The sequence below is a fragment of the Linepithema humile genome, chromosome 5 (genome assembly GCF_040581485.1).
Source record: "Linepithema humile isolate Giens D197 chromosome 5, Lhum_UNIL_v1.0, whole genome shotgun sequence".
NCBI lineage: Eukaryota > Metazoa > Arthropoda > Insecta > Hymenoptera > Formicidae > Linepithema > Linepithema humile.
Genome location: NC_090132.1, coordinates 9,036,609 through 9,049,305, shown reverse-complemented (window position 1 = coordinate 9,049,305; position 12,697 = coordinate 9,036,609). Strand labels below are relative to the sequence as shown.

At 40.9% G+C, this 12,697-nt stretch overlaps 1 protein-coding gene across 1 annotated transcript in view; it reads right to left on the bottom strand.

The window, feature by feature from the left end:
- LOC105674045 (Linear Ubiquitin E3 ligase) overlaps positions 1 to 12,697 on the bottom strand; it is a 238,462-nt gene that overhangs the window by 49,710 nt on the left and 176,055 nt on the right. The gene's annotated exons all lie outside the window — the stretch shown is intronic.

The window sequence follows — 12,697 nt, the reverse complement described above, 5'->3', positions numbered from 1 at the left end:
CGATTTTGTTGCTGCAGCGTGATAATGACAGAACGGCAGAAAGACCTCCCGAATAATAACAATAATTCGACGGGAGCATCGTCGGGACTTTCGATATTGCAACTACAAAAATCATCATTTATTTGTAGTATCATTGTGCTCGCCAAAATATTTTTCCCTCCTCCCCTTCTATTCTTTAGATAAATCTGACGTGTCGCCCCTTTATTCCCGATGTGTCGATAATACATGTTCGCGGTCTTCCTTCACTATGCACTGTGCGCGGAGAAACGGTCTCTACTGGATTCGCAGATCGAAAGATACATTATTTATTAGAAACGAGAATAATCAGCTGCGTCGGAAGATCGCGCGTGCGAGATCACTGTTGGGGAAAGATACGATTTCCGCAAATCGGGGTGTCGAATGTGCGATTCTTCCGACACTGTCAGCTGCTGAATTATGAAGCATCCTCGTATCATCATCTGGAAAATGAGCGCGCTTCGAGTTCGCCGTAGTTACAGTTTAATGAGAAACATTAAAGGACAAACTAATAGTGACTGTTTCAATATAAAAGAAATAATAATTTTGAATTGTACTTACATTTCGATTCATTTTAAACGCTCTAGTTTTATTCGCAATCAATTTTAAGGTTTGAATATCAAAATATTTGTCGAGAAACAGGAACATTAGTGAAACACGGTGAAACAGCTCCCAACTAAATTTATACAAAAAGCAAATACTAAAGCAATAGACTTTACTGCAAATGAAACAGTTTCAGGATATTCTGCATAAGCACAGAATATTTGTATTAGTGACAGAAAACGTAATACTGCAGCGTCCTTTGAGGTTAGTTTCTATAGTTTCAATAATTTTGGAAATACGCGTAACATTATTGCATTTTGTAACATAAATTGAACAAAGAGAGAAAAAGTAGGGGAAAAAAAATCTAGATGCCCGTCTGTCTCGATAATGTACTTTATGCATTTCAAAGGGATGCATTCCAAACTCCCCAAAGAAACGCCAATAGTCGAACAATGCCACGGTCCCGTCGTTCTCAGGAAAACCTTATCGAACGATAAATCGAATCGACATGATTCCATGCAAACTACGAGCGTCTATTCCCTAACGAGTAGAAATACGTGTCCGTGTCGTCCTATGTATATACAACGCGAAGAACTCGCATTTTAAAATTCCTTCCCGTTGACCGGTTCGGTTAATATTTTCCTCTGTCACGTATCTCCATGTCCTATGTTGATTACATCTTTTAACTAAACATGTAATCTTATACATAAAATTCTCTACCAGCACTATACATTTTTCAGTTTCAAGTTTTATACGGTTTAAAAGACAGTTGTGAAATTGGTTGTGTTTTATTTAACTTATCGACATAATAAAAATCATGAATTGAAGTAACATTAGTGTCAATTGTCCGAATACGAAGAATGATCATTTTCTAGATATTTAGAAAAACTAAAACAATTTCAACGGAACAGCGGCATGCTTTATGGCTTATGGAGCACAAAAGCGGAGTAAGTTGCGTACGTTAAGAAGCGGGATAATATATAAGGCTCCTTTTCGGGAAAGTAAAAAATTAAACGATATGTTATTTCACACCGTTGGCTGCGAAACGTCTACAAATCTTATTAGACATGGCAAAAGTTTTTTTTTTTTTATAAAGACGTCGTGATGAAATTTTAAACAATATCTATGGCGCCCGTAAATACAATTTGTACAAAGTTTCGTAAAACATTAAAGGCCGCTTTTATTTCTCCCTGGAAAGGGCGGACTCTACTCGCCGTTTAAACCGCACCGAGCTACCCGCCGCGAAGAGTCTCCGCGAGCGGAAAGTATCACCGCGGCTTATTCTCGAGGCAGATATAAATTCATATGGATGACGAAGTAGGGGCCCATTAGTTGCGGCCTAACGCGGGATCTAACCGAAAGCCGGCGCGAATCTTTTCATTTGCATGTTTACGGTGGCTCGGTATTTATTGTCCGACAAAAGCTTGCGGCGACCACCCAGGCAACGGCGGCGCCGAGGGGCGGATAAACAGATAGATAAGCATTTATTATCATCTGACACGAGACAAATGAGTAGTTGATTACAGACATATTGTCAACGGCATCCCGCGGTCCGAGCGGTAGAAGCGCCATTTAACCGTTGCTGCGCAATATGTGCGTTTAGCTGTTTTGCTGTAATTTATGCAGACAAATTGAGATGCACGCATCGGGTGTATCGGAATATTAACTCAATTTTAATCATCGATCTTTTTAACGGTTCAAAATAAATTTCGTATAGAAATTTAATTTATATAATTACTAAGGTGTTAACATATCAAACGCTAGTACGCATAAGATAAGATTCTTCAGAATTTATTTTCGAAAATCGAAATCCAAATTTCCTGGCATATTTGAGACACTCCATATGAAATGTATTTCATACATAAAATGTATGTGCAATGCTTAGTCGATCAATATTAACAGATATTTTATTATACTCTATTTTTATATTTGTCTAAGTTATCTCTTTTTGTCAGTACATATTCAATAGGAGTTTTGCAATATTTAGCGAAAGATTCTTTTAATATTTTCCCAAAGAATTTCTGAAGAATCTGTAAGCCACGTTAAACGCCCACATAATTGCTTGTCAATACCGTAACATCACAACAGCACAATGACGTGTTCGACGATACGTGGAGCTGACGTCGTCATGCAGCAGATTAAAACGTTACCATACAGAGCATAAATTCCTGTGGATATTATAAAATTTCTGAAAAAAGAATTTGATAAAAACTTCATGCCCAGGAACATTTATGTCGAGCATCAAGATACATTTTAATAGTACATTATTATATACGTACTTATTTTAAATTTTTGAACAACACGAAGTTAATGAATAGGCACACAATGCAAAATTGGCTACGTAATATTATGATGCCGCAGCGAAAGCCGGAAATTCTATCGACCAGCCGGCTAATTATAAAATTCAGCCTTCTCACGCAGGCGGATTGTTTTCCGTTTGCCTTTATTACCTTATCAACTACGATCTAGAAAATCCGGCGGCATCTGTTCCCGAAAAAAAAGGACGATGGAGCACTGCTCCTCTCGGAAGTTCACGCAATCCGAGGCACGCACGGTTCATTTAGGAAAGTGTAATCTGGTGGACCAATCGCGCCCAATGACTCTCCTCCCGTCCACTCCCCCCCCCCCCATCCCCCCGCACTCGAAAAAATTCTAACGCGAGTCTATATGGCCCTATGTGGAGAAATCTCTTGAAAGAAAAAGGTGGCGGGATCGTTCGCCCGGATCAGTTATCGATCGGTTCGATCTTCCAAATGCTGGCTATCGATCGGATCGATCCGCGCGGTCGTTGCGGGAGAAGCTGATGCTCCGACCCTCCGAAGATAAAATGAGCTCCGCTTTTGTGTACGGCAAGTGTGTACGCGGCCGCACCGTACGTTACACCTCCCCCCCGCCCCTTCGTATTTCTCTCCCCCGTCAGATTATCGATACATCTCCCGCGAGTTAAACAACCTTCTAAATGAAGAGTTTCGTGCCGCGGTCGTGTACGCCGTCTTTCGTCTCCTTTTGCCTTATCTAGCACTCCTCGATAAGCTAAAGTAGTATTTTATAACGGGATAATATATTTGACTGTGAGAATGTTACTTGCAAAAATTGAGAAACATTTATTGATCATCAAGTTGCTATACCGTTAAAGTATAAATCTTAAATTATCATATTAATTGTTGAAATTAAAAATTTTAATAGCTGCGTAAAAAGTCATACGTGACAAGTGTACCTTCACTTTACGACAATTGTACCTTTAATATTTTTCTTAACGATCCGACTTGCTTAAAAATGTGGCAAAACCCATCTTCCATGCGGCAATCTTTATCCTTGCCATAGTTAACTGCGGTATGCATATTGCATATGAAGTCCCTATATGAAGGAATCCGCTTAATTATTACAGACCGAATTAACGCAGCCTTGACAAGATCAACACCACAGCCGCGACATCGTGCACATTTAATTAGTCCAAATTTCGTCGCGCTGAAATTGGTACGATCTTCGCACAAGTCCTGCCTGTATGCGCACTATCAAATATTTGCGTCTTCATGCGCATATGTATGGCTAACGAGCGTGCTTGCGTTATTGTTATCCCGTCGTTTTTCGCCGGCGACAGCGACTTTTGGATCGATACGGTCTCTCGTGCCGTATTTATTATCGTTTAGACTGAACGTTAATTCGAGAGCGGCGACAAGGACGGTCATTATCAGCGCCGAGTTGGATCAAAATTAGGACTGCGGATAAAAAAATTCCCGTGACAAAGCGTCTGAATTTATTCACTCACCGCGCTCGGCGCGTATAAAATCGCACTAAGTCGCACAGTTGTCGTTCTGTCGGTCGCGCTGAGAAAAATGAATCTTATTTTCCGCCTAACAGCGGGACAGAGGGAAAAGCGTGACACGCCCGCCTGGTCACCGTTATGGCGATATAATGCACAGAGACGCCAACGGACTTTTTATGACGGAGCGTGCGAAATTTATGTGCAATATGTGGCGCATCTTCTCCCCCGCTCTTTCCGGCGAGAAACGAAAAAAATCGCGCGCGCGGGGGGGAAAGCCACACGGCGCAGTATAACGTCGTCGACAAGAACATTCGGGGAGAAAGAAAAAAAAAAAAACGGGACCGAAATATTACAACTGTCGAGATTTATGCGGCGGTAAATAAATCCGCGAACGAGCGCGCCGTTACATCTAATTGGATTCTTCCCGTGTAGCCATGTCGAATAGCTTCGATTTTTGCCGATAACTCGTGCGTAACGAGCCTACCGTCCCGGCCTGTTCCGTCAAAATGTTTTTATCTCGCCTCTGATTTAGATACCGTTCGTCGTTTAGCGCCGGATACCTTTCGACAACTGCGTGGAATGAGAAAAGGTGGGACCGAAACTAATGTTTTCTGCAGCCCGAAAGATACAGCGAAAGTATCCAGTAACATAAATTATGTAAGGTTTATATTTGAATTAAGACCAGAATTTTTTTACTTATCAAATAATTGCAATTAACAAATATAAAAAAATTGATAACGTTGAAATAACGTTGTAAAGAGAGATATTAGTTTGCGAATTATTTTTTCAGAAATATAAAATATCTAAATGTGTAGAAACGTAACATATATATTATATGCACAACCGATAGATGTTACAGAAAAATAAGGATAAAACTACAGCGGGATAAAAGGAAAGAACGTATATCTGAGATATCGAAGCGATGTTTTGATATCCGCCGATAGAGTCGAAAATCCGTACACTAAAGTCAAAGCGTTCTTTGCATGCGCGATCACCCACACCGTCTGCACGTAGAAACGGCTATTCGCACAGTGTACGGTCTTACGTGCGTTCAGCGTATACATTCAACGTGTTATACCTATGAAGTAGCTATGGAAATAAATATATCACCGCAGCGTTTTTACTCTCGGTGGAACATTTCCGGGGAAACGTCGCGCACGATTTTTATTCCAAACCCTTTAATTTCACGAAGTGCTCTGCATTCCCGGTCCAAAAATGCCGGAATTGTAAATATTAATTCTTCCCACGGAATATCGGGAAATGCCGACTCCCGCAGGCTCGAAGAAGGGGAGGAACAACAACAATTTTTGTAGACTTTAAAGCGTCCACTTGCAACTCGGAAATAGTTCTTTTGTCGAACCAAGAATGCGAGTCATTCCGCGAGTAGACGTACGCAAAAGAAACTCCGCGTCGCTATATTGACTCGGTGGAGGCCGTCTCGCCCTCCCTCCTTCCGCTAGTCTCTCTCGCCAGAATGGTTCTGAGGACCGGGATTGCGGGTCAGCTGTCATTTCCCAGGCAGAACAAACAGCCGTAGCGACCGTCATGACCTTCTCCCCTAAACCCATCCACCGATAGTTAATTCCTGGGGTGCGGAATATTTACCCAGCAACTAGCTACCGATTTACTTCGCGATCTTTCTTCGCAACGATACATCGTGAATATCGATCCGCGGCGACGCGATCATCTAAAACTACATATCGATATAAGAAACAAAATTGAGGAAGAAAAATTGACGCATTGAGCGCGTTACGATATAATTTTAAAGGCAGCTCGAGTGATTAACAATGCGGAATGACATAAATGTATCCTTTTATCGATCTTCAACCAATATAATATAAATATTTGACCTGGATGTTTATCTCTTTTCTCGTGATAATTTTTTGTTTATTTTTTTTTTTCGCTCAAATTAGAGGAGAATCATTTTGCATGAGAATAGTTGATGGAATATCATTTAAACGTCGGACGCAATGTGCCGATGAAAATAGTTTATCAAGCAAGCTACGAACAAGGGTGTGTGAATGTTTGTGGAGCACATAGCGCGGGACCGCACATCACCGGTTAAGGGTTTGCTCAAAAAAGGTGCAAAAAAAAAAAAGATATGCGCGTAATATAGCTCGAAATTGCGCGGGCGAATATGCATATTCTATATGCAGTTTGGAGAGCGTACGCGAATACGTCATACATTACTTGAATATGCGAGCTTTGAACGGGGTTCCTCTCACACGTTATATATGCATATTCGACATTTCTGCGGTTACACGGCGCATGTACGTCGCGACTATTATACATGCAGTTTATACGTAACATTCTCTACTTGAACGTAGAAAAATACGGTCGGCGTCTCGTTTAACGGCGGAGATTTGTCGAAATGGTATGTTTTATTTCAAACCCCGGCGTTTATATGGCGATCCAATGTTTATCGAGCAAAAAGGTGCATTACGGAATAACGTGCCGCGAATAAATTGCCGCGGAAATATTTTCGTACCGTGTTTGCCCTCGTTTGCCTGATATGTGTTTGCGAATTTACTTCGAATTCCTTTTACGTGGATACTCTGCCGGATCGATCGCCGTGGTTTTTAAACGGTTGGGCCTGTGCGTCCGCCTCGTAGGCCTAAATTAACCTGCATGCCTGGTCCACATTCCATAATGTTATTGAGCCGAAAAAAAATTTCCCCAGTCGATTTCGAAATTTTAGTGGACATTTCAGCAGTCAGTAAATTTCGTGAGTTTAATATTCATGACACTGCTTATTTTATAGTAAAATAAATAGTACGAGAGCGTATTGAAATATTTCTGCAAATTAACAACGGTGGAACGAGGTGGATAAAATAGCTATCGCTTATTTAAATAAATAATTACAAACATTAAATACATAGAACTATTCAATTTTTAATTCTCTCATGTATCTTTTATATATATATTTTTCTACATTTGTGTTTTAATATAACTTTAAATTTGTCCTTGATATTTTCCCAAGATTTTTCTTAGTTTTTCTCAGCTATATATTTTAAATGCACGACGTCTAATAATACTCTGCTTTTCATCTACGAATTATTTGACCAATTTAAAGTCTATTTCTTTCTCTTTAGTGACAATTTCACTGAATGCTGTTTCATATCATTATCTTTTAACATTTAAGTTTAAATATCTTTTTAACTCCTTTATTCTGAAGTTAAATTTCCACTTGTAAGATAAAGACCTACTTAAATTTAAATAAAGAATAAAATTTTGTTAAATTTTAAAAAAATCTTTTTATTATTCAAACTGATTACTCGAAATCCTTTAATTGTCCAACGCATAAAAATTATTAACACCTTGAACTGTTTATTAAAAAGAAACTCAGACGATCAAAATATTTATTAAGAAAATAAGCGATATATCATCGATATCAAAAAACGTATGTAGAATTAAATTGCATTATAAGAAAAATAGAAATCCACTAGAAAACGGCAAAAATGATATTGTTTATAAATGGAGATATAATGTCATCGATACTGTCCGCGAAAATTATCCTAATTTCTCTATTATGCGCTAAGATAGAGACACGTTGGATAAATTGGCGTTGGCGTTAAGAGCCCAATAGAGGATAATTTACGCCCGGCGAGCGGGTGTTTTATTTCACGCGGCTCCTCGGCGAAAACGGCGCCGGAGAACGGCCGCGGAATAAATTAGACGCTTTAAAATTAACAAGCCGGCGATAACCTTTCGCTTGGGAAAATGAAATATTTATGATAGCGCGACGCGCTATATAGAGAGAAACGGCGCGGCGCAAGGTCCTACGCCCGAAATTCGGCATTCTAAACGGGTTTGAGAAACGTCAGATCAGACGCCAGATAAAACACCGTCGGTCAGCATCAGCAGTTAAGCCGAATCGGCGAGTAATACGGCGAGTCACGGCGCTCGCCTCGCGCGCTAGTGCGCGAGAAGCGCGCCGGGAACGGCTAGATTTGCGATTCGGGAACCGGTTTTTTATCGAGGCGTAACGGCATCCCTAACAATCCATTCGCATGGAAATGTTTTATCCAGCCAGATTTGGGAGGATACCGGTATTGACGGCTCACTGACGGCGCGTATCCTCTCTACCACGACGCGTACCTGTCGGGTAATTAACCTTCGTAACCTGACGCGGCTTCGACGTATCGTATCGATCACGGCGTATCCGGCTGAATCTTTTTACTTCGATATCGCGAAAAGGACAGGAACTTAATTAAAGGTTTTAATATCAACGTGTGAGACTTTTTTTTAACTATCCTCAATGACTCGTCTCTCATCTAAGGTGAGAACATGATTGAGCACGAGTCATTACTGCTATTATCGCCTTGATCATGTTTGAGACTCGGTCTTATTAGCTGATTGACGGAGATCTATCGGCTCTCTTTACCGCGCGCTACCTTGTTTACTTCGCGTTCGTTTCATCTTCGAATAATAGTTTCGTAGTAATTGTATCCTGCTGGCATTCAAACGACGACTTCGGGATCCCTTGCCGGTCCCTTGGGTGGGCCCTTGGATGCGTGGCGAGAAGAATGAAATAAAAAGCATTGTATCTCACGAACGTGTACCATCATCGTCCGTCGAGCGACGCGAGTTTCTGAACATCGGGTCGACTTCGTAACGTCGAGCAAATGTTTCCGCTCGTCAAACCCTTCGACAACGGAACTTTTTCCGAAATGGATTAAATTAAATTGGACCAGCAGTTTCAGAATTAAATAAAATTCGTCCTTTTAATTGCACGTTAATTTTCTTTTTTCGTATTATTTAATCATATTGAATAAAAAACGATCTGGGAAATGTGATGAAATAACGATATTCGTATGTTCAAGCAAAATTTTTAAAAATTATATATATATTTTTTAATTATACTTTTTAAAGAAAATAAACGCGATTCTCAAATCGACACAATTAAATATCACAAGCGAATTAAATATAAAAATATTTTAATTACATCGCGTTGCTGTATTTATGACATCATTGAATGCGGAGAATTTTGAAGGATCGAAGCGATTTCGTGACATAACGGATTAAGACACTGATGAGGAACTCTTCGTGTGCATAGATACGCTCCATCGACTAGAGGGATTGCAAAATGTCTCTAAACACTATCGTCATCGCCGACAGCCTGGTTGTTCGGCTTTTATGAGATTCAAATTCCTGCGGAGAACCCGTGCGGCTGTCCCGACGCGCTATCGGCCGAGCTACACATACTCTCCCGTGGGAAGCGCTCGTTATTATTTACATCCGATCGAGAGACAGACGTAAGACGCGTGGCAGCCTGTAATCAGCGACGTATTACTTACTCCCGCTACGTCGAAATTGCACGCGATCCAGCCGAGCGCGGGTCCGAGCTTTATCGCAAGTTCGATAGAAACTCGGCATACAACCTCGCGAGACGTAATGAGCACTTGCGGGAATCCGCCGCGAATGAATTATCGAATGATCGCGGGCTTTTCATCACGAGAGATCCTTCCGCAACACAGAAATCTTTCTTCTTTCATTCGGGCTCGCGAAAGATTATTCGTAAATTAATCTTCTCATTCTCAGTGTTGTGTACTAATCTTTTGATCTAAATTAATTTCGACAAATTGGTCGTTATTGAATATTTTTCTCACTGTGTGCAATACCTTCGATACCGCTTTGCTAACGGTAAATTTACTAACAACAATATATTTTTCTCGAAATGAATTTTTCATATAATCTCGTTACGAGATATAAATCGATAGTTCTTTGTTCTCTTTTTGTCAAGATTAAAAGTAGGTAGCAAAAGCTTATTGTCTACGGATTTAGATTTGAACTGCTTGGAATCCCGTTTTACGTATCTTTTCGGGCCATCTACGCTTTTTTCTATCGGTGTAATCTCGAGCACACACGATCCGGATTCATAATTAAATTCCCACGATACAAATTTTTTTTCGACGCTACGAAACAAATTCGAATGCGTCAAAGAAAATTTTTGAATATAACCCAGTGGGACGTTACGCAATATAATAATCACTTTCTTCTCGCTAAACCACTGACCGATTCGTCGCAGACACGCTAGTTCAAGTCGGCGCATTATGAAAGGGAAGGGTTTCTCCTTTTATCTCTTCTTTTAAGTCGTAGGTGTTGCACTCCCACTATTTTTATGTACTTTTTTTTTTTAATACGTTACGAGAGCACTTCCATCGCGTGGAGGGTGTCCAGTTCCGTAGCCGTTCACAATGAATGCTAAATTCAACATCGTTTCCCCTTTGCCGCGCGACGTCTTCAGCGATTCGGAGACCATAGCGTGGAGAAGATAGCGAGTGCATAAAGCAGAAGAAATCGCCAACAATGAGCTAACAATGAAGCATCGTGCACCCCGCTGCCTGTCAACCGCCAGACTTCTCCGTTTTGTGGGGAACCCATTTATATATTTTCCTAACATACCTGACTCCGTGCGGTCAGAGTTTCTCAAGCTCGCGTCTCCGTGCGACTGGTGAGAAATTCCCATAACTCTCTACACGTACACATTTCACGAAATGTGAAGATTCACATTTTTCAACAAAATTCAGACTGCGTAAAGCCACCGCGATTTTGCCACGCGCGTCGCCAATAAATATACAAAGCAAAAAATTAATTTTCGACTAATTTGAATTGTTATTAAATTTGTTATTCTTAAATTGAATTGTTACTAATTTTAATTATTACAAATGTAACGTCACAATACGATTAAAATATAAATTTTAAATAAATTTTGAGATACTGAGTTTGCAATGTGAAATTTATTGTTTAAACTTATTTTCAATCCGAGTTCAACAATGATTCTTTGACGGCCACTCTTCACTTTAAAATTGCGTAAAATAGTATTGAACATTATTTCAGTACGAACAAGGTATTAATTGCGCGAGCACGCAATCGTATTACCGAGCGGAGAAAGCCGCTCGTGATCTCGGCCGCCGCGCCGACGGAATGAGCATCCCTGGGAATGTTTCTTGAGCGGTACAATACGGAATAATAGGATTACATAAACAACGGCAACAAGGTATTGTGGCCAGGTAGATAGGTGGGTAGTAGAAAGGTAGGTAGGTAGGTAGGTAGGTAGGCAGATAGACACGGGAGAAGAAGGGAGAAGAGATGGTCGCCTTAGGTGCCAGGCCGGAGCGATGCAGTTGGCCGGGAGACATTTGCCAGATTGCATTCCGTATTGAGCTGATACTTTGTGGATTTCGGACAATAAAACCACCACCACCGCCACCAACACCAACGCGATCGACCCTCCGCCGTGCGGTTGGCTTCATTCAAGTCAGCGCGACATCACGACGTTCCCTTTTACACCAACACCCTGTTACGGTTGTGCCACCCCTCGGGAGGATTCCACAGTGGCTGCGTCTCTCTCTCTCGCGGCACCCCAGCCAGTCAATAGCCGGTGCATTGTCAAAATATTGGCGGCGATCGGATCGTGTGGGCCATTGTGTCTCCCCCCCCCCCTCCCCCCCACCGACTCATGCCCCGGGCTGACTTTTTCCAAAGGCGGGACGCGGGATCCGCAATTTTCCGAGGACTTTCCTACCGGCTGCTCGCTGCACACCGGCGCCTTTACGCGGTCTGCGGTCTGCGGTCTGCCGATATCTCCTACCGCATTGCGTAGCCGAGGGCACGTGACTTTTTTTACGCCGCGGACTCCTCTTGGCCCCCGTGAGGATCGTCGACGCGAACCTCACAACGCTGGTAATTCGAGATACTGTTGTTCGCTCGCGATAAACGTCGTCTACGCGAATGTAATCTTTCCGCTTGCGCCAATTATTACGGTAAACACGGGAATACGTGTACCAGGCACCGAAAATGTCCGGAGAGTGTGGAGATAACATTTTATAATAGTCTTGCGCGCGTTGCATCTTTACAAATATTATGAATGTAAAATGTGAAAGAAAGATCATTGTTTCGAATAAAATCCTTTTCAAATACGAAGCTTTTTGAAAATTGCACGTAATATAAAAATTTAAAAAAAGATTTTTAGATTAAATTGGATTATTAAATAGATAATCAAAGTTGTGCTTTATTTTAAAAATTTGTGCAATGGAAAAGAGAACTTTATTCTTAAACAAGCAAAATATTTGCTATTCTTCCTCTAACATGCACAAAATATCCGTATTTATATAAAAAATCTATATATATATATATATTGAATCGTAAAAAAATAGATATCAAAATGAAAAGATAGCACAAACAAATATGCGGAACAACATAGAAACCGCAGAACTCAGAATACAAGGTGATTCGTCATCCTGGATCAACGTATGCAAATATTGATGTACATACTATTTACGAAATTTGTGCTCTGTCAACGGTGTCATCGCTTTTTTGATCGAGATAATCATCAATACATGCTCTCAAAAGCTTTGACACGTACTGTAA